At 40.1% G+C, this 23,428-nt stretch overlaps 1 pseudogene; it reads right to left on the reverse strand.

Moving 5' to 3' along the window:
- Positions 1-22,207: 22,207 nt before the first annotated feature.
- Positions 22,208-22,654, reverse strand: LOC116895888 (annotated as a pseudogene).
- Between the last annotated feature and the right edge of the window lie 774 nt (positions 22,655-23,428).

Raw genomic sequence — 23,428 nt, forward strand, 5'->3', positions numbered from 1 at the left:
AAAAGAAAAGGGTAAATAAAACCCCTTTCATTCCTAGAGATGAAAGTAAGAAGAGGCAATCCTTTATTTTTATCAGAGTTTGGGTTTTTTTTCCCCAAGAAGTGAAGATGATGTGTGAAGATTTTCTGCTGCTAACAATACACAGAATTTCTTTTCATGGAAGATTTCACAGAGCATCAATTCATTTATAAGCCTCTGCTAATAAAATGGTTCCATGGAAAGAATTTTGTTTTCCTGTGTTTGAATACAGTGAATTGATTTAGAGCAGGAAACTAAAACAGAAAAAGGGAAGCTGCCTACAGTGGAGGACAGAAGCCCTGAAAAGAGTCTAAGTTCTGGGTATGAAGCGGAGACTGTGCCATGGACTTACAGGGAAACCCCATAGGCTTAAGAGACATGATATATTAATACTAAAGGTTTGGCAATCATATCTACAAACAAAAAGAAGGAAGTCTTAATGTTAGTAGTGTTTGTTTACGACTCTAGCTAAATGATCGTTTTAGATTAAGAATTGCACCCTGTGGTGAAATTCATTCTAAATGTTCAATTTTAAAACTAAAAATCAAGTTTTGCTGCTATTCATGAAAACTAGAGTCTTCAATTCTGTTCCACTGATCTATCTGCCTGTCTCTGTATCAATACCATACAGTTTTTATGACTATTGCTTTGTAATATTGCTTGAAGTCAGGGATGGTGATTCCCCCAGAAGTCCTTTTATTGTTGAGTATACTTTTTGCTATCCTGGGTTTTTTGTATTCCAAATGAATTTGCAAATTGCTCTTTCTATCTCTATAAAGAATTGGGTAGGAATTTTGATGGGGATTGCATTGAATCTGTAGATTGCTTTTGGCAAAATGGCCATCTTTACTGTATTAATCCTGCCAATTCATGAGCATGGAAGATCTTTCCATCTTCTGAGATCTTCTGAGAACTTCCTCAATTTCTTTCTTCAGAGACTTGAAGTTCTTGTTATACAGATCCTCCACTTGCTTGGTTAAAATCAAATCAAGATATTTTATATTATTTGAGACAATTATGAAGGGTGTCATTTCCTTAATTTCTTTCTCAGCCTGTTTATCCTTTGAGTAGAGGAAGGCTACTGATTTGTTTGAGTTAATTTTATACCCTGACATTTTGCTGAAGTTGTTTATCAGGTTAAGTAATTCTCTGGTGGAACTTTTGGGGTCACTTAAGTACACTATCATATCATCTGCAAAGAGTGACATTTTGATTTCTTCCCTTCCAATTTATATCCCTTTGACCTCCTTTAGCTGTCTGATTGCTATGGCTAGGATTTCAAGTACTATATTGAATAAGTAGAGAGAGAGAGAGTGGGCAGCCTTGTCTAGTCCCTGATTTCAGAGGGATTGCTTCAAGTTTCCCTCCATTTGCTTTGATGTTAGCTACTGGTTTGCTGTATATGGCTTTTACTATGTTTATTTATGGGCCTTGAATTCCTGATATTTCCAGGACTTTTATCATGAAGGGTGTTGAATTTTGTCAAATGTTTTCTCAGCATATAACAAAATGACCATGTGGTTCTTATCTTTGAGTTTGTTTATATAGTGGATTACATTGATGGATTTTCATATATTAAACCATCCCTGCATCCCTGGGATGAAGCCTACTTGATCATGATGGATGCTCATTGTGATGTGTTCTTGGATTTGGTTTGCAAGAATTTTATTGAGTATTTTTGTGTCAATATTCATAAAGGTGATTGGTCTGAATTTCTTTTTCTTTGTTGGGTCTTTGTATGCTTTCGGTATAAGAGTAATCATGGTTTCATAGAAGGAATTTTGTAGTACTCCGACTGTTTCTATTTTGTGGAATAGTTTGGACAGTATTGGTATGAGATCTTCTATGAAGTTCTGACAGAATTCTGTACTGAACCCATCTTGACCTGGGAGACTTTTAATAACTGCTTCTATTTCTTTATGAGTAATGGGGTTCTTTAGATGGTTTATTTATTCCTGATTTAACTTTGGTACCTTGTATCTGTCTAGAATTGAAGACCCAGAGATGAACCCACATACCTATAGTCACTTGATCTTTGACAAAGGAGCTAAAACCATCCAATGGAAGAAAGATAGCATTTTCACCAAATGGTGCTGGTTCATCTGGACATCTGCATGTAGAAGAATGTAAATTGATCCATTCCTATCACCCTATACAAAGCTCAAGTCCAAGTGGATCAAGGACCTCCACATCAAACCAGATACACTCAAACTAATAGAAGAAAAAGTGGGGAAAAATCTCGAACACATGGGCACTGTGGAAAATTTTCTGAATAAAAAAAACCAATGGCTCATGCTCTAAGATTAAGAATCAACAAATGGGGGGTTGGGGATTTAACTCAGTGGTAGAGTGCTTGCCTAGGAAGCGCAAGGCCCTGGGTTCAGTCCCCAGCTCTGAAAAAAAGAACCAAAAAAAAAAAGTTTAAAAAAAGAATCAACAAATGGGACCTCATAAAACTGCAAAGCTTTTGTAAGGCAAAAGACACTCTCATTAGGACAAAATGGCATCCAATAGATTGGGAAAAGATCTTTACCAATCCTACATCTGATAGAGGGCTGATATCCAAAATATACAAAGAACTCAAGAAGTTAGACTCCAGCGAGCCAAATAACCCTATTAAAAATGGGGTTCAGCCCAGATGCCCTTCAACAGAGGAATGGATACAGAAAATGTGGTACATCTACACAATGGAATATTACTCAGCTATCAAAAACAACGACTTTATGAAATTCGTAGGCAAATGGTTGGAACTGGAAAATATCATTCTGAGTGAGCTAACCCAATCACAGAAAGACATACATGGTATGCACTCACTGATAAGTGGCTATTAGCCCAAATGCTTGAATTACTCTAGTGGCCTAGAACAAATGAAACTCAAGACAGATGATCAAAATGTGAAGGCTTCACTCCTTCTTTAAAAGGGGAACAAGAATACCCTTGGCAGGGAAGAGAGAGGCAAAGATTAAAACAGAGACTGAAGGAACACCCATTCAGAGCCATGCCCATACATATAGAGCCACCCAATTAGACAAGATGGATGAAGCAAAGAAGTGCAGACCGACAGGAGCCGGATGTAGATCGAACCTGAGAGACACAGCCAGAATACAGCAAATACAGAGGCGAATGCCAGCAGCAAACCACTGAACTGAGAACGGGACCCCCGTTGAAGGAATCAGAGAATGAACTGGAAGAGCTTGAAGGGGCTTGAGACTCCATATGTACAACAATGCCAAGCAACCAGAACTTCCAGGGACTAAGCCACTACCTAAAGACTATACATGGACTGACCCTGGACTCTGACCTCATAGGTAGCAATGAATATCCTAGTAAGAGGACCAGGGAAGGAGAAGCCCTGGTCCTGCTAGACTGAACCCCCAGTGAACTAGACTGTTGGGGGGAGGCAATGGGGGAGGTGGGGAGGAACACCCATAAGGAAGGGGGGGGAGGGAAGGGGATGTTTGCCAAATGTACATAAGAAATACTCAAGTTAATAAAAAAAAAAAAAAAAAATGGGGTTCAGAGCTAAAGAAGGAATTCACAGCTGAGGTATGCAGAATGGCTGAGAAACACCAAAAGAAATGTTTAACATCTTTATTAATAAGGGAAATGCAAATCAAAACAACCCTGAGATTCCACCTCACACCAGTCAGAAAAGATAAAAAAAAAAAAAACTCAGGTGACAGCAGATGCTGGCGAGGATGTGGAGAAAGAGGAAAACTCCTCCATTGTTGGTGGGATTGCAAACTGGTACAACCACTCTGGAAATCAGTCTGGAGGTTCCTCAGAGAATCAGACATTCCACTACCTGAGGACTCAGCTATACCTCTCTTGGGCATATACCCAAAAGATGCTCCAACATATAACAAAGACACATGCTCCACTATGTTAATAGCAGCCTTATTTATAATAGCCAGAAGCTGCAAAGAACCCAGATGCCCTTCAACAGAGGAATGGATTCAAAGATTTTGGTACATTGACACAATGGAGTACTACTCAGCTATCAAAAACAATGACTTCATGAAATTCATAGGCCAATGGAATGAACTAGAAAATATCCTGAGTGAGGTAACTCAATCACAGAAAAACACACTTGGTATGCACTCATTGATAAGTGGATATTAGCCAAAAAGTTCTAATTACCCAAGATGTAATCCACAGACCACAGGAAGCTCAAGAAGAAGGATGACCAAAATGTAGATGCTCCAACTCCTTCTTAAAAGGTTAAAAATATCAATAGGAGGGGATACGGAAGCAAAGTTTAGAGCAGCGGCTCAAGGAATGGTCATTCAGAGCCTGACCCTCATGTGGCCTATATATAAGATTGATAAGATTGATGAAGCTAGAAAATGCATGCTGAAAGGGACTGGATATAGATATCTCCTGAGAGACACATCCAGTGCATGTCCAATACAGAGGTCAATGCTAGCAGCAAACCACCAAACTAAGAATAGGACCCCCACGGGGGGAATTAGATGAAGTATTGAAAGAGTTGAAGGAACTTGCAACCCCATAAAAACAACAATGCCAACCAACCAGAGCTTCCAGGGACTAAACCACTACCAAAAGACTATACATGGACTGACCCAGGGCTCCAACTGCAAATGTAGCAGAGAATAGCCTTGTTGGGGCACCAGGGGAAGGGGAAGTCATTGGTCCTGCCAAGGTTGGACCCCCAGTGCAGGGGAATATGGGGGGCAATAAGGGGGATGCATAGGGGGAATACCTATATGGGAGGTAGTGGAGGGGAGGGAATGGGGGCTTATGGACAGGAAATGGGAAGGGGAATAACCTTTTAAATGTAAGTAAAGAAATACATCTAATTTATAAAAAGTAAAAAAATATAAACTAGAGTAGTATGCCATCACTTAAGAAGGCTTAGAAATTAGATTTTGCACCAAGATATACTCTGAGTTTTAATGGTCTTCATGAAGTTGAATTTTAAATAAAAATTGACTAGAAATGTTCTTCTAATAGAATCATGGCACACAGTTAAATAAACCAACATATAGAAATTGAATGCTGACTGACCACAGTGTTGGGTTTAGAAGGCCATGAGCATTGAAAGCTATAGGTGTAACTGTAAAATAGAAGAAGTGTTTTCTTTCTAAAGGCATGGGGTATCTTAGTAGAGAAATAGAAACTTCAGGGGGAAAGCTTAGAATCACTTGTAAATATCCAGAACTAAAGTATGTACTTTCTAAAAGGAATATCATGTGTATATGCATATGTATATACACTTAAACAATACCTGTATATGCATATCTATGATCTGTATCTGCACATCTTTTAGCTTAAGTGAATAAAGAGTATAAAAGGGGAAAAAGTGAATCTGTAAACTTTCATATAAGTAGAAATGATTCAGCATTAAAGTATGAGGAAATTAATTCAAGGGAAGTAATGAGGACCACAGAGGACGGAGGAGAGATGTAAAACATCCATGATCAGAGTTCCATAAGGACATAATGAGGTAAATCATCAGATAACATTTGAAGATAAAGTAACCAGATTCTAGCTCCCAATAATGGTGACTATCCACTCTTCAATGACACATCCCAGGAAATTCATATAGAAGCTAAGACCATTGGAGGAACTGGAGAATTTGGTTCAAGAAAAAGGCACATAGCACATACAGCGGAAACATGATCCAGACGACAGACAATTTCTCATCTGAAATCATGGGTGTCTGGAACAACAGGAGACTGAGTTTAGAGTCCAAAAAGAGTCATCTACCCACAACTTAATTTCTAGTTTAAATATCCTTCAGAAATAACAAAACAGAAATATTTATTTTTGTAAATGAGAAAATTGATTGCAAGCACATTTATTCTCCCACAAATGTTAAGGAATGTTCTTTGGGCTGAAAGGAAATAGTATCAGATGGAAATGATTCTGGAATTAGGAATGTAGGTATGAGGAATGGTAAAATGTAAATAGAGGGACAGAGAGAGTAAGGAAGGTTGATGTCAAATGGTGCTCTTGTGTGCTTTCTCTAAGAAACATTGAGTGCTTAAAACAAGAGAACATTGTTAGCTCTGATTCTGTTAAAAGTTGAACATTAACCCAAAGACAGTAGTACTACCATGGTCCATGAATAGCATATATCCATAGTGAACCCCTTGTGTGGCTTCAGACATAGGACTTCATTTCCTACAGTACCTGAAACCAGGCACTCAATTGAGTCTGGTCTCTAAAAACAGCTTTCTTTCTGACTTGCAAATCAACACTTTCCCAGTGTGCCCTTGCTTAGCAGATAAAGGATAGAACAATAGATGCCCCAGTAGCTTCAGGTTCTTGAACACTTGGTCTCCTGTCAGTGGTAATGACTGGAAAGGTTTACGAAGTGAGGGCTTGTTGGGGGAAGTGTGTCACGGGACAGTGTCCTGGGGAGCTGAAAGCCTCAGCCTATATGCACTCTCTCTGCTTCTTGCTTATGGCTCAAGATGTCAGATTTTGGCTTCCTGTTTCCGCTGCTACCTCCTGCCATGGTACCTCTGTCATTATGGACTCTAACCCTCTGAAACTATAAGCCAAAATAAAATCTTCTTTTTAATATAAGGTACTGCAGTCATAGTACTTAAAAGTAGCTAGTATAGGCAGAAAGGGGTGGAGGAAGAGAAGAAGAGAAAATGTAGAAAAAGAGGGAGAAGAAAGGGAAAGAAGAGAAAGAGAAATAAAAGAGGGAGGGTGAACAAGACAAGTGGAGAAAGAAGGAAAAGAATTGAATAGAGAGAAACTGCTGCCTCACCCTACACAAGCACTGTTGTCCATGATCCAGGTGCTCCCTTTCAGGCCTTAGTAGTACCTGACAGGTCCTGCGTACATACTCAACCTGGGCAGTTGTTCAGCACATGAATATTGATGGTCACAATCCAATCTTAGAAGGTGGTGCGAGTGTAACTGAGAACTAACCATGTTGAGGCTGTTAATGGAGTTGTGGTTCTTTGTCAGTCATGAAGTCAGTCTGCAGGGGCAAATGGCACAGAGTTGACTCTTATTATTAAAGAAGAGATTTCTTGTTAAATTGACAACATCATATATAGCACTTCGCGCAGAATGTAGAACTATACAAAATACCTTTACACAGATATGAAGACATGGTGAAACTGGACATGGGTGTGCATCAAAGATTGTATTAGATTCTGATTGTTTCTTCATCCTCCAATACTAATGGATTTTTAAAAATAGGGTCTTTACTCTCTAGGTTACAAAAAATTGCCTTCAAATCCTATGCATCCACAGTTGAAAAGTAAAAGAATTCTCTTAAATTGTTTTTCTTTAAAGCCATTCACTGATGAGAGTTTAACTCAAGCAGTATAGCATTTCAGTAGTGATTTAAATCTGTGTGACCCAACTCTCAGAAAACAACCTCCCGTTAACCCAGAGCTTTCATTAGAAAGTCAGATTGGTCAGACAGAAGAAGAGAGAACACCATTTGTGATAGGGCTATACCTATTTCATTCAACAGATAAAATCAGGGACGGACATATTAGAGGAGATCACACCAACATCCAGAGATGCTGCACTTCCGATGCTTTCCTAATGACCAGGGTAAACGGACAGTGCCTGTGGCTTCTCTGATTAAGTCAAAGTCCCTAGCTTGGCAGTTATCATCTGAATCTCAAAGTCTGAATGCAGGCTGAAGTTTCTTTTTCTTTTAAAACTTTGCCTGCTCTTTACAAGTAGTCTGAGTAGCTGGCATTCAGATATAAAACACACTGGGCAGAGATCAGGAGCACCCAGGTCCTATGGCAGGCAGAGAAAGGGTGATTGCCAGGTCTTTGAACTGCAAAAATAAATAGAGAATAGAAGTGCATTGTATTGGTGCAGCCTGGGGCTGGGCCATCTGTCTTGGAGCATGCTCTGGCGGGAGTGTTTGATTTGGATCTCTTCCATCACATGTGGTGGCTGTGTGAGTGAAAAGACAGAGCGAAGGAGTCATGTTAGGTGGTATATTTAATAGCATGTTGGCTTTGTGGGTCTCGAGGAACCGCTGCTTCTGTGTTTCTCTTCTCAGCCAGAGTTTACCTACTTTGTTAAGTGTGGAGCAAGGGGTGCATGTTTCAGAACCCCGGGATTCTTCCATGCACTCTTGCTACTGTTTTTAAAACAATCCAAACATGGAATCTAGGGATGCCTGGATACCACCACCCAATTCAGAAATTTAGAAACCTGCCTCGGGCAGCCCACAGGACAGGGCTTTCCTGGTCAGCAGCCTCCCACCAGCCTGGATGTCCCTGAACTCACGGCTCTGTTTTATTCCTGGCCTGTGAGTTGGATTTTGTGGTAAATGTAGGTTTGTTGACTTTGGCTAAATCACCTTCTTGTCTGTCTTTTCAAGGCAAAGTAAAACAGCGTTAGACTTTTCTACCTTTCAATGCATCCAAGTTTTCTTTAGTAAGAATGGGGGAACTTTTCCTCAGTATAGTGGGCCCATAATAGAAACCTGATTAAAACAGAATACCTGTGGCTAGGGAAAGTGGGGTTACTCTGCTCTTGTATGTTAGGGGGAAGTCTGTTTGTTTTCACAGCTGAATTATCTTGCTCTCTGATGAGGGGGTATTAACAAAAGCAAATATGAAATCTTTAGGAAATGTTAAGAAAAAGAGAGAGAGGAAGAAAGCCTAGCTTTGCAGTTAAGTTCCATGTTGCTGGCAAACTGTTCCTTGAGCACCGGCAGCACAGACTTTGCAGCCCGCATGAAAGGGCATGAAATAAATATGTCAAGGCGTTCCATAGAAATGCATTTACTTAGGGTTGCCAATAGAAGAAAGCTGAAAGATTAGACCAGACAGATGGTGAGATAAATGTGCAAGTAAAATTATAGAAAAATCAAACTTTAAAGGGTCACCCATCACAGATAGGTGCCCTATATATGTGTGTGTCTACTATCTATCTATCTATCTATCTATCTATCTATCTATCTATCTATCTATCTATCTATCTATCTATCTATCACCTATCTATCAATCTTTGAATCTATCTGTGTATCAACCTATGTATATATCTATATATCTATGTGTTTATTTACCCATCCACCTATGTATGTATGCATGCTCTATCATCAATCTGTCCATGTATCTATCATCAATGTATCATCTCTCAATCTATCCATTGATGCATGCATGCATGCATGCATGCATTAAAGTTGATCTTAGTAGAATCTTTAGCTTGTGTTTTTTAAAATATGGTAACTCAGGCTGGAGAGACTGCTTAGCACTTAAAAGCATTGGCTGATCTTGAGATCCTGGGTTCAGTTCTCAGAACCCACAATCTAGCTCACAAAAGTCTGTAACTGTCATCACAAGGAATCCTATACTCTCTCTTCGGGTCTCTGGGGGCACCAGGCACACATGGTGCACAGATATACACGCAAGGAAACATCCATACCTATAAGCAGTATATAAAAGAAAATAAGTACACAAGAGCTCAAAGATGGCAATATTTCAGAGCAATGTGTTCTGAAGAAGCCATGTTCAGCTTTCCTCTGTAGGAGCCTGATAGCTGTAATTCAGGAAGACACCAGGGAACTAGCAGAACAGGAAGAGAAACACATATATCCATAGTCCTTACTATCTTGGACTTTAAAAATACCAATTTGTTTGAAATTATGTGGGACAAACTATTTAGTCTGTTGTCCTGATGACTAGTTTTTAGTAATTTTTAATTATGGCTTTTGTCTGGTGTTGTATGAAATTCTATTGATTTACAACCTTTGGCCTTGCTCCTCAACTCCACACCCCTGATCTGGACCCAGTGCTTCTTTCTCCCTAATCGTTTGCACACAGATCATCTCTGTTCTCCCTCAGGCAGCCGTGGGGAGTGGAGAATGAATATGAGCATGGCCCTAGCTTTTCTCCTTCTGCACCTCTAAACCAAACTCCAAAACATAACCATCACCTAAAGCTTTGCTTCCCCGGGGTTTGACAAGAAGACAGTAAGCCAACTCCCTCAGAAACTCTCCTGGCCCAGCCCACTTTTATATTTTTAACTTCAGCTTCTAGATTTGAAGTCACCACATATCCACTGAGAATGCAGAGAAATATAAATTGCTGGACGAAGTATCCTTCAATTCTTCAGGAAGCGCTGAAGGAATGGGTTCTCCACAAAGCACAGACACGGTTTTCTCTCAAAACCAAAAACCTCTCTAGTTTTTCCTATCATCCAACTTGGGCATCTAGCTAACGAGCTTCTTTTTAAAGGTATGAGAGGATTAGTCTAGTTCAAATGCATTCTGGAGCAAAATAATTTAGGAAAGATAAAAGAGAAGTTACTTGGGTTTCCTGAATAGAAACATGGGGTCTTAGTAGATAGAGCAGGGTGCCGTGTGAAAAGGTTTCTGCAACTTCAAAGGAGGTAAAAAAAGATTACCAGGTGGTCTCTCTGAGTTCAGACATGTGCTATTTCTTTGGTTGGTTTTCTAATTCATTGAAGAATTTCTCAGCTTTCTGTGGGCAGAGGTCGACACAAGTATTCCTTTTTGAAGGGTTTGAAAATAGTTTCTATACTATGAAAAAGAGGGCTTCAAAGGTTGTTCTTTCTTGCCCTGTCAGACCATATTGATACAGACTTCCTTCCCTTTTCCTTATTTTTCAACACTTATTTATTTATGCCTGGTGGTGCTAAGGATCGAACCCAGGGCTGCTCTGTGAAAGGCATTCATTCTGTCTTTGAGCCAATGAAGTATCTGCCTTCAATGACTGGCATTTGTTAGAAAGGCATTGTCTTTGATCTACATGTCCAGCAGTCCTTCTCTGTCCCTCTTTCCCTCCATTTCTCCCTCCTTTCCTCTCCTTCCTTCCTTCCTTCCTTCCTTCCTTCCTTCCTTCCTTCCTTCCTTCCTTCTTTCTTTCTCCCTTTCTTATCTTCATGTGTACATTTATTCTTCAGAGATAGTATCACTACATACTCAAGTTCACTTCAGTCTCAAGGCTCTCCTGCCTGCTGCTATTTTGTGAATGCAGAGGCTCCCTGATTGTGTCCCATGCCTGGATTAGCTTTCTATAGCATTGCCTACAATAGTGTTATCTCTCATCTATTATTTGAGCCAGTTTTATTTTATAAGATTTGTTTATTTTCTACTTTATGTATATGTCTGTCTACCTGTATGTGTATTTGTGCACATGTGTGTAAGTACCCACAGAATTCAGAGGAACCCCTGGGACTGGAGTTCTAGGTGTTTATGAGCTGTCAAGTGGGTACTGTGTAATACCCAGGCCATCTGCCGAAGCAATAAGTACCCTGAACAGCCGATCCACCTCTCCATTCCCTCTTGGAACTAGTTTTAGCAATCACTAGTTTTACTAAGTCACTAGTAACACTAACGAGATAAATTAAAATCTTTGACACTCATTTATATGCGCTGAGAGTTGTTATTTCACCTTGTTACAAAGTCTACTTATTCCTGAGACAGAATGTAAAGTAGTCTGGATGTTAGAATCATTAAGTGTTCTCAGGAGCTGAGGGTTCTTTACTATGGCAATAATGAGCCCTCTCACATTTTATAATAACAGTTGACTTCATTCTGTAACATATGCACAGTCCTAAATGGAAGACTACTTTTAGCTAGCAAAAATAAACTGAATCTGAGGAACAGGTATGCATTGACTGTCAGCTTTGGGAGAGCGCACCCTATAATAACTGCATACTGTTGAGATCATACTGGGACTCAATTATGCCAAAATAGAAAAAAAGAAAAGAAAGAAAAGAAAAAGAAAAAGGGTTCCAATTTTATTTATTCAAGATGCATTATCTAATAAATAATACCTGGTTAATGTAATCACGATAAATAAGTTTTGTTTTGTTTTTCCAAAATAATCAGAGGAGCACCCTATCTCACTAGGCTACCTTAATGACTGGACATTTTGCTTCCTTTCTTTCACTCAATTTCCTGAACCCTGAAACGAGGTCCAAGAAGAGGAAACGTAAGGTCTGTTTTCATATGCTAATGCCCATGGTAACTGAACCTGCTTGAGACAGACTGAGTGACATCAACTCTACTATGCTGATGAGGTTCAGGAAATGCCCTTGCTCATTAACCTGGTCAAGGGAGGGGCTTCCTGTGTGTGACTGAAAGGGATTCTTCCATCAAAACTCAATTTTGTGTAACAGTTTTCATTATCGAAACCTTTCCCAGGGAGAATTTATGTCCTACTAAGCTGCATGCAAGTTGTGAGGAGAACCCCAGAAGGGAAGCTTTGTGAGTGATCTCCATGCTGGTGTGGGTTTTCTAGTGATGTCCCTGACTTTGACTTATCCAGGATCCTGTATGTAAGTGCTGCTTCACACACACTTCTGTAAGAAAATGCAATTAACTCACTGATCCACGTAGTTGTATGTCAATAGAGCTGTTACCTTTGTTCTGCCCTTGGAACCGGATCCTCTCAGTGGAATCCTTGACTAACTGTGACACAGAAATCCATGTGATTCTCAGTCTTGCCCTGAGCATTTATTATTCAAGGAGCAACAAAAGACAGGGCTTTGGACATCACCCTCCCTGTAAATATTCTCTTTAATCATTCTGACGTCTTGCACACATTTCTCCTGTGTAATGATTTAATTGATTTTCAGTCTTAGAGCGCATGCATGTTTGACAACCAGAGGACAATAAAAATGATAAACTATTTACAAAACCCATAGAGTCATACAGAAATTATTTCAAATGTGGGAGTACATGGTCTCATACTTAATTAGATAAGAAAATGTTATCTCTATCAAGTTAATTTGCTTTATGCAGAAAAAAAAATCAGCTAGTCTTTAGACTAATACCTAGTTAACAGACAAAAAGGTGATACTTAGTTTATAGACTATTTGAGTTGTTTTCTGAAATGAGCCATGATATTGTATACATTATAATTGTTAAAATTTATAATTAATTGTTAATCTGTTTGTGGAATGTAGCACCAAATTGATTTATCCTGCTTCTATGAGACAGAGATAGGAAAAACACAGATTAAATATTTGTTGTAATCATGAACAGATTGCAATTTGTGGAATAATCAAGTTGAATTTAGTAGATATAAAGGACTATGAAAGCAGTTTGATTGTAAACCCAAGAACACCTGCAAGGAAATCTGATTGGTAGGGGTGAGGACTGGTGGATACTTGAGGGATACCCATGCTCTTCCCCACTGCAACATTCTTAACAAAAATGTGTCTGCATAAGATGGTGTGGAGGACTGCTCACCCCACTGTCATCTGAGGCTGAACGCAGCTGTCAGGACAAGAAAACGTCGAGTCCTTCCTACTCTTGCCATACCCAGGCCACCACTCTCTGTTGGCCAGGAGCAGCCCAAACGGAGAACCTTATACCTCCCCACCTCAAAGTTCGGTTATATTGAAACTATAATTCTCAATTTCTCAATAAAAAGGTAGTTTGGAAATTAGCTCAGTGTGCATGAGTATGGCACTTAATGATAATCATCTGTGTGCTAATCCCAAAGTGTGCTGGCCTGGGAGTAACTGTCTAGACTACTGCCTCAAATGCAGATGCTCTGCTTTCCGAAGGATCTTATGGGACAGCCAGGAGCAGTGCTTTAACTCTGTCTGTGAAGCAGGGCAGCTTGTTTTTTATTCACTTTACAACCAGCTCACTGTACCTTCTGCTGGTCAAAACTCCCACAATCCTTTCTCCTATCCACCCACCACTTCTCTTCTGAAAGGGGGGTAGTCTCCTCTGGGTATTCCCCCACCCTAGCACATCAAGTCTCTGTAGGGCTAGACATATCCTCTCCTACTGAGGCCAGCCAAAACAGCCCAGCTGGAAGAACATATCTTATAAATAGGTAGCAGCTTTAGGGACAGACACCACTCTAAATGTTCAGGACCCACCTGAAGATGAAGACCAAGCTGCACATCTACTACATATGTTCAGAGGTGTGGAGGAGCTAGGGTCAGCCCTCATATGCTCTTTGGTTGGTGGTTCAATTTCTGAGAGCACCAACGGTCCTGATTAGTTGACTCTTTTGCTTTTCCTGTGTAGTTCCTATCCCCTGGGGGGCCTGCAATTCTTCCTCAAGCTCTTCCGTAAGAGTCCTCAAGCTCCAACTGCTGTTTGCTGTGGGTCTCTCTATTCATCTGAGGCAGCTGCTGAATGGAGCTTCTCAGAAATCTGCCATGCTAGACTCTTGTAAGCAAGCATAATAGAGCATTAATAATAGTGTCAGGGATTGGTGCTTGCCCATGGGATGGGTCTCCAGTTGGGCCAGTTATTTGATGGCTAATCCCTAAGTCTACTCCCTAAGTCTCTACTCCATCCCCCATTTCTGCATTTCTTGTAGGTAGGATAAATTTTGAGTTGAAAGTTTTGTGAGTGGGTTAGTGTCTCTATTGCTCCATTTCTGTTCCTGTCTGGCCGCAGGAGGTGGCCTCTTCAGGTTCCTTGTCCCCAGTGTTATGTGTCACAACTATGGTCACTCTCATTGATTCTTGGGTACCTCCCTTATCCCAGGTCTCTATCATGTTCTAAAAATGCCATTCACTGCCCCAGTCCTGTCGGTTGAAGATTTCCATTAGTTCTCATGGCCATCTGACCATCTGTCCTGCTCCTCTCCTCATCTGATCCTGACCCCCACCTCCCACCATTCCTCTCCTTACTCCCCCTTCCACCTAATTTCCTCACTCCATCTGCTGCCTATGACTATTTTATTTCCTTTCTAAGTGAGATTCAAGCATCTTTGCTTGATCCTTCTTTCTTGTTTAACTTTCTTGAGTTAAAGTATAGCATGTATTTTACCAATAATATCCACTTATAAGTGAGCACGTGGCATGCATGTCCTTTTGGGACTGGTTTACCTCACTCGGGATGATATTCTCAAGTTCCATCCATTTACTAGCAAAATTTATGGTATGCTTATTTTTAATAGCTGAAGAATATTCCATTGTGCAGATGGACCACATTTTCTTTATCCATTCTCCAGTTGAAAGACATCTAGGTTGTTTCCAGTTTCTGGCTATTAAGAATAAAACTGCTATGGATGGAGTTAAGCAAGTGTCATTGTGGAATAGTGAAGCATCTTTTGGATATATGCCTAGGAATGGTATAGCTGGGTCTTGAGGTAGAACTATTCTCAGTGTTCTGAGAACCCCCAAATTGATTTCCACAGTAGTTGTCCTAGTTTGCACTCCTACCAGCAATGAAGAAGATCCCCTGCTCCAGATCCTCACCAGCATGTGCTATCACTTGAGTTTTTGACCTTAGCCATTCTGAACAGCGTAAGATGGAATCTTAGAGTTGTTTTGATTAGCATTTCCCTGATGACTGAGGACTATGAACATTTCTTTAGTGCTATTGGCCATTCAGGATTCCTCTGTTAAGAATTCTGCTTTTTTTTTATATCCCATTTTTTAACTGGGTTACTTGGGATGTTGCTGTCTAATTTTTTGAGGTCTTTATAAATTTCGTATAGCCCTTTGTCAGATGTAGGTTTGGTGGAAGTTCTTTATCAATCTGTTTTGTCCTAATGACCGAGTCCTTTGCCTCACAGAAGCTTTTGAGTTTCATGAGGTCCTGTTTATCAATTGTTGATCTTCGAGCCTGAACCATCAGTGTTCTGTTCAGGCATTTGTCTCCTGTACTAATGAGTCCAAGGCTACTCCCCACTTTCTGCTCTTCCAGATTTAGTGTATCTGATTTTATGCTGAGGTCTCTGATCCACTTGGTCCTGAGTTTTGTGCCCAGTAATAGATATGGATGTGTTTGCGTCTTTCTAGGCCACACTTAAGCCAAGCTTCCATACATGTTATCCATTCCATTGCAGAGATTGGAGGACTGCAAAGCCAGCATTCTCCGTAGGGTGGCAAAAGAGAAAATCTTGATAGAAAATGTATACTTTTTGATGACATACAATAATATAATCTAAATGTATTGATTTTCATCTTATTTTGTTCTTTCCAGAGTGAACTTCATAAGGGCTCACCTGTATGTTCATTCATACAGATTACCTGCATTTGTCAAATAAGCTTCTTAAACATGTGACTGTACAGGCACACACTAAAACCTTATTGACAAGGGAGTCAGTTGTTAAGTCTAAATTCTGCTGGAATAGCTCTGGGGTTGGTGAGGAGACAGGACCTGTGACTACACTCAAGGCAGTCATTTTAATTACTTTGAACTAAGCAACCCGCACCTACACTCCTGTTCCCTCACACACCCTGGTGGGAGCAGTGTAGCCCCAGGAGACAAGTTGTCAGTGAACAGCAGTATATCCAGTCAAGACCATGTCACAAAGTACAGTTTTTTTGAAGTAGATATATTTTGCCACTCTAGTACTTGGAAATTTAGAGGTTATATTTTTGGAATAACATTTCAGACAGTTTGCACCCCTTCTAATCTGAGAAGGATTATAGTTAAGATTATTTTAATCATAGACAAAGACCAGGAATTTTTTTGTACAACATCTAAGCTTAGCAATGCTTCTAGGCCCAGGCCTGGGATAGAATTATGGACCTCTTGAAACTACTAATTTATCAGGTTTTTTTTCTCAACAAATGTAAATTATTTATTTGGTCATAGTAAGAGGCATGATTACAACATTTTTCTTTCAATTTTTTATTGTTTGAGATTTTCATGCATGAATATAGTCTTTCCATTACTTACATCCACTTCTCTTTCCTCTTCAATTCTTCTCATTCTATAACAGGTCATTACCAAATTCATGACCTCTTTCTTGCTAAATATGATTCATTCTCTCTCTCTCTCTCTCTCTCTCTCTCTCACACACACACACACACACACACACACACACACACACACACACACACACACGCATTACACACACACACAAGTCTTTCATCGTTGCTCATATATATTTGTGCTTACACTGGTCACTTGGTATTGGATACCTTCTGAGTGGATTCATCCCTGGGTAAAAGTGCTTCTCGCTCTCTCTGCAGCCAACAACTGCTAGGGGCAGGGCCTTGTGAAATTTCCCCATTTAGGTTGGCATGTCTACTGCTGCTGTCATTATGTCGGTCATGCTGCAGTGTCTAGAGAATTCAGGTCTCACAGGGGCAGCTTCCTGTCATATCTAAACCATAGGTGCCACAGGGTATCTGGGCCTCTGGCCTTTTAATCTTTAATCTTTCTGGCCTGTCTTGGGTTATATTTCTTGATGCACTGTAGGTGTACCACTTAGAACTATGTAACCAACAAGATGCATGCTCTTTATTTTGACCAATTGTGAATATCTGTAGTAGTCTCTTCTGAAACAAAACAACAACAACAACAATAACAAAATTTACTTTTGTGAGTGAGAGCTACATATATCTGTGGATATACATTAAGTATTTCAAAAACAGCTGGAAAATTTTTTTGACTTCGGAAAATGTCAATACTGGGTTCTCCTCTAAGGTCTGTGGACTCTCTAGGCACGCATTATCAGCTAGCTTTACAGTACTAGGCATGGATTCCTTCTAACTGAGCAGCCCTTAAATCCAATGAAACAGCTATTGGTTACACCAAGATAAATGTGTCACTATTGCACCATTGAGAATATTTTCTTAGGATGGTTTTTGTCATGATTCACGGTGTCAGAGCTGGGTAGGGATACTGACTGTGCCCTTCTTACCTTGTAAATTGAGTTATTTGTAGTTAAGGTTCAGTGATTATTTTTATATCTACTGTTGCTTTTTTAGACGACAGTGTGCACAGAACATGCACTCCACTGTAATGTCATTTTTAGACAACTATATGATATTACTTATTGGGTTGATTATTTTCTTTGTATGAAAAATTAAAATGACACTATTAACTTGATTATTTAGTAAGACATTTTAAATCATTTGAATAACTAATTCCAAATGAGAACTTTTGATATACACACAAAGTTTTTATTAACACTTAAACTTTTATTCTGTTTGTTCTCTGTGTTCATACGTTTAGTTTCACGAAATTTTTTATTTTATATTTAGGGAGTGTTTTTCCCTCCTTTATGACCACTGGCACTATGCCACTTAAAATTAAACCACCAAGAATGGCCATCAGCGTGTGCTCATTGGCTTCTACAACTTAAAAGTTAAAGCTGGCTAGTTTACAGTGTGACTGTAAGATTGTTTATAATTGTGTGTTTTATGATACTGCAAACGTTCTTTTAGCATTTTGTGACTTTTCGCATTAGACAGTTTCTTCATAAAATCGGATTAGATTTGAATGTAAACTGAATTCTATCAGATCAAAGGAAAGAGTGGAAGATGTGATAAGCTTTCCATCTGGAGTGCATTGAGCGGGGAGCTCAAGGAAGCTGCCAGCCATCTCTGTGGGAGTAAGAGCAGGTTAGAATGAAGTCATGTGCTTGCAAAAGCCTGTGGGAAAAGGACTTCCATGCCCCATGGTCCCTTCTGCTGTGTGCAGCAGTGTTCTTCACCCACACAGGTATATCCCACCATCTCTGAGATAGTGCGGGTTGTATGCTCTCCTCTCACAAGGTCAGTTTAAGAACAATCATTTTTAGTTTAAGTTAAATTTAATTATCTCAAGCATAAATATCTGTTAAAGTTCCACAGCTTCATAAAACAGAGTATTTTAGCCTCTCCTCCAAAATGTTTATTGTTCACTGCTTCCTAGAGACAATTGCTCTATTTACATCGCTTTCCAATTACTACTTACTTATTTAGAGTTGCGATTCTTCGTGGGTTTTCTTTCTAGTTAGGTCAGTCGTCCACAGTATGAAGACATGAAGACATGCCAATTTGAGTCATGTAAAATGGGAATGTGTTTGCCCCCCCACACACACTTAAAATATTTTATTTTGTTGGGCAGTGGTGGTGCATCCTTTTAAGCAAGGCACTTGGGAGGCAGACACAGGCAGATAACTATGAGTTCAAGACCACTCTGGTCTACAAATCTAGTTCCAGGACAGCCAAAGCTACACAGAGGAACCCTGCCTGGAAAAAACAAAACTCTGTGTGTGTGTGTGTGTGTGTGTGTGTGTGTGTGTGTGTGTGTGTGTGTGTTATGCATATATGCATGCAAGTGAAGGTAGTGAAGGAGGAAGCCAGAAGAGCACATCAGATTAACTGGAGCTGGGGGTTGGGGATTTAGCTCAGTGGTAGAGCGCTTGCTTAACAAGCGCAAGGCCCTGGGTTCCGTCCCCAGCTCCGGAGGAAAAAAAAGAAAAGAAAAAAAAAAGATTAACTGGAGCTGGAGCATTATGTGGTAGTGTGTACTCTGAATGTCTGCTGAGGGCAATACTCAGGTCCTCTTCAGGAGCAGCAGGCACTCTCAACCTCTGGGCTTTCCCTCTGGCTCCTGCATTTCTTTTCTTGGACAACGTGTTTGCCTTTGACTTGCCAACTGCCTCTCTATGCCAAGTTTCTTTATAAATTACTTCGCTGAGTTTTCCTTAATTAAGGAATCATTTTTCTTAGTTATATCTAAGTTATCAAATGGCTAGCAGTTCTAAAAGCAGTGTCTTTAATGGATCTTTGAGCGCTAACCTGCTTTCTTGAGGCTCACCCGCCTGCTAAGTCTGTGGGTTGCTCTTCTCCTGTCTCATATGCTTAACCAACTACTGTAGCTTTACTGGCTCAGGACATACAGTTCTTATAAGCCTGCTCACCGGCAGCTCTGAGAGAACATCCACAGTCAGGTGGAGTTTTACCACTGTGATGGCAAGAAGACAATCGTGTGTAGCTGAAAACATTTTAGAACTAAATGTGAGTTTACATACAATGTCTTCCATTTTAAAGCATAGTTCCACTTTCTTCCATCTTTAAATGTAATCTTAACTTGTTGTGTAACATGTGTTTTTCATCTCTGAGCATCATGCTGATATCATCGATAACTTTTAGCTACTAGTGTCTGGTTCAGAAATCTTCCCGTTTTCTTTTTAATTTTGGATCCTTATATGAAACCCCTCAATCTAACAGCATTCATTTCATTCCACAGTGGCTTCTTGTTTTAATTATTATCTCACCCCATTCTCGCCTGTGTTCTCTAGAGTAGGAACCAGATGCTCACAGTGGGGCCTGAGATTCACCCTCTGTATTCCCCACCCCTCCTCTCCTTTTACCTGTAACTTGTCCATACTTGCTTCTTGTTGCTCACCTTTGGAGGATGTTGTCTCCATGCGACATTCTAGTCAATATGTTCAATATTCACTTCTGGTATTCTTGTTTAGTTCCAGAAAATTATCTTTGCTTCCCAGACGTTTTGTTTTGTTTTGTTTTGTTTTTGTTTGTTTTTTGTTTCCACATCCAGGTCTTTTACAGCACTGCATTTCGTTCTTTGATCTGAGAGTACTAAGCCAGTTCTTATATTTTCCTGTGTTCTGTGAGTCCTTCAAGTTTCTTTTGTCATTCTTCAACTTGCTTGTTTTGACCATCTCATTTTGCATTGCCTTCTTCCTGTGTATTGCTTGGTTATGGTTGTCTGACTGTCTTTAAAACTTGGTCTTCTACACCTGAATTTACCCCTTTCTAAGACAATGAACAATGGTGTTTCACAGTGAGGAAACTCTGCCAAATATTCTTAATGATCTTGGTGATTGCTTCATGCAGACATTTTGTCAGCATAACATGCTCCTTAATCAAATAATTGGAATTCCCTAAGGGGTCATTTCCAGTGTCCAGATTGACAAGATAAATTCTCGATGAGGTTGGGGTGTCTCTCCTAGTTGACAGAGGGAGCTCTGTTGCGGTGGGGTTTTGTATTTTTGTGAACTTTCCTGTTGGCAAATTAAACTATGAACTTTTCCAATACTGTTTCCTCTCTAGGAGCTTCAATTGCAAATAAAGGGAGAAAATTTCAAGAGCTTCATCAAGTTTACTAGGAATTTAGTAAGAACTAGGTAGTCAGAAAGGAGGACTAGGAAGTCTTCATAGAAGATACCTGGAGCCCTGTGGAGGCTGAACCTGAATGAACTTCTTACTGTGACTGTAGGGCTCAGAAAAAATAGATGACTGGTATTGATTTCTAAATGTCATAAGGAAAATAACCTTTGAGACTCAACTGAGTGTCTATTTCTAGATTTCTAAACAAACATGTAGAGTTTTTCAGCACACAAGAATCATTATATTCCCATTTATTTATAAAACACCTTAAGGAAAAAATGTAAGAAATATTTGTTATTTGTTCTTGTAGAAATAAGATTCTATAGTATAAATATATTTTCTATAAGCAAAATATAGTAATAATTTACTTTAATGATATGATTTCACATAAATCCAGGAAGTTCACCAAACTTTTCACTTTCTATATTTCTACCTAAGTGTTTCATTGCTCTACTCAAAATGTTTATATCTGTGTGTGTGCATGTGTGTCTGTGTGTGTCTGCGTGTATGTCTGTATAAGATAGATAAATATGCATACAAATACATATTCACATCTATGTGAATATATATTTAAACTTATTGGCTTCTTTGACTTTTCCTGCTCTACACATAGGAATTCTTTTCACCATCTTCACTGAGAATTCGATAAATATGTTATTCATCTAAAGCAGATTGACACCCTTTCCTTGAATGGCCTGAAATTTAGTGCTTATTTATTTCTGTGTCACATTGCTTGCTTACTTTCCAACCTGAACTCCAGAGAGAATTTTGAAAATGTTGAAGACCAGAGGAGAAATGCAAAGAAGTACCAAATAGCCTCTGAATTAGATTCAGAAAGTTCAAAGTTCACAGCGGCCAAGACCAGGCAGAAACCATTAATACAGACAGAGCATTTTCAGTATGAACTTTCTGAAAATCAAATCTCCTCCTCCCTCTCCCTTCTTCTCTTCTTCCTCCTCCTCCCTCTCCCTTCTTCTCCTCTTCCTCCTTCTCCTCCTCCTCTTCTTCCTCCTCCTCCTTCTTTTCCTTCTTCTCCTCTTCCTTCTCCTCCTCCTCGTCCTCCTCTTCTTCTTCCTCCTCCTCCTCTTCCTTCTCCTCCTCTTCCTTCTCCTCCTCTTCCTCCTCCTCCTCCCCTCCTCCTCCTTCCTCCCTCCTCTTCCTCCTCCTCCTCTTCCTCCTCCTCTTCTTCCTCTTCCTTCTCTCCTCCTCCTCTTCCTCCTCCTCCTCCTCCTCCTCTTCCTCCTCCTTCTCTTCTTCCTCCTCCTCTTCCTCCTCCTTCTCTTCTTCCTCCTTCTCTTCCTCCTCTTCCTTCTCCTACTCTTCCTTCCCCTCCTTTTCCTCCTCCTCCTCCTTATCCTCTTCCTCCTCTCCTCCCTTCTTTCTCCTCCTCTTCTTTTTCCTTGAAGCAAAGTTTTTAATGAATCTATTTTACAAATACACCAGAGAATAGCACAATGCTGCCAGCATTGGATGCAATCCTGGCCCTTAAGTCTGCATGTTCCATTGCAACTGGACCTGTGATAACAGAACCATTCATCTGGACTTCATTGTTTACCATGACTCCTGCATTATCTTCAAATAAAGAAACACACCATCTTTTCTTCCAAATGACCTTTATTGTCGAATTGCCACTGCCAGGTGGTCCATTTTTTAATTAGCTCCTATTTGTGTTTCTTAACTTTGGCCATCACCATGTCACCCACACCAGCAGCACGAAGTCTCTTCAGCTGTCTCTTAATTCCCTTCATGGAGATGATTTACAGATTCTTGGCTCCTCTATTGTCAGGACAGTTGATCACTGCTCCTATGAGAAGACTCATGGAAATCGGAATTTTGCTCCAGCGGACACACCACATCCTCACTTCAACATCCTGATCGCCCAGAAAGAGTCACAGAACTGATTCTTAATTCAGGCAATCACACCTTTTTTAGCAGTCATGCCATCTTTATTACATTGTGCAGCAGGAAAAAAATTAAACATGTTAGTACACACACACACACACACACACACACACACATACATACACACATTTTTCCCAAGTCATTATTATAAACAATAAACTATACTGCAGTTACAAGCATAATTAAGACTGCTTTTAAAGTCTCTGATGTGAGCGAAACAGGGCATGATGGGCACTCCAGCAGACACCAACGCTGCTAATACCGCAGCGAATGAACGTCTGGCAATTGCGCACTCAAAGAGCCCTGGCCCCACCCTGGGCTGTTTATTGTCAGGGATTTGAGCTGCTGATGCATGCTGGCAAAGTCTGGAGTGTGCTGGAATGCGGTACAGCTGAGGCGTGGGTCAGACTTTCCCTTTCTGAATGTTCTAATCCCTTCAATATTGCAGCAAATATGTTTTCAATATCTATATGGATAAAAAAAAATGTGCCACATGCTGCAATGATTTAATTCTGACATTTGTCACTCAGGAAATCTGGAGAAGGCAGAATGTAACTGCCTTTTGTGAAAACCTAGAACAGGACCTTCTCTCACATTAGGCTGAAGCAAGAGGTGCAGATAGGAAGCCCAAAACTGCTGCCCCGGTTCTGAGCCTTCCAGTCTTCTGAACTGAGCTGACCTCTTGCTGGCTGAAGAACGTCACACTTCTTCAGGATCCATGGGCAAATATCATATATTAGAG

This window comes from Rattus rattus, chromosome 3, assembly GCF_011064425.1.
Source record: "Rattus rattus isolate New Zealand chromosome 3, Rrattus_CSIRO_v1, whole genome shotgun sequence".
In the NCBI taxonomy this organism is placed as follows: domain Eukaryota; kingdom Metazoa; phylum Chordata; class Mammalia; order Rodentia; family Muridae; genus Rattus; species Rattus rattus.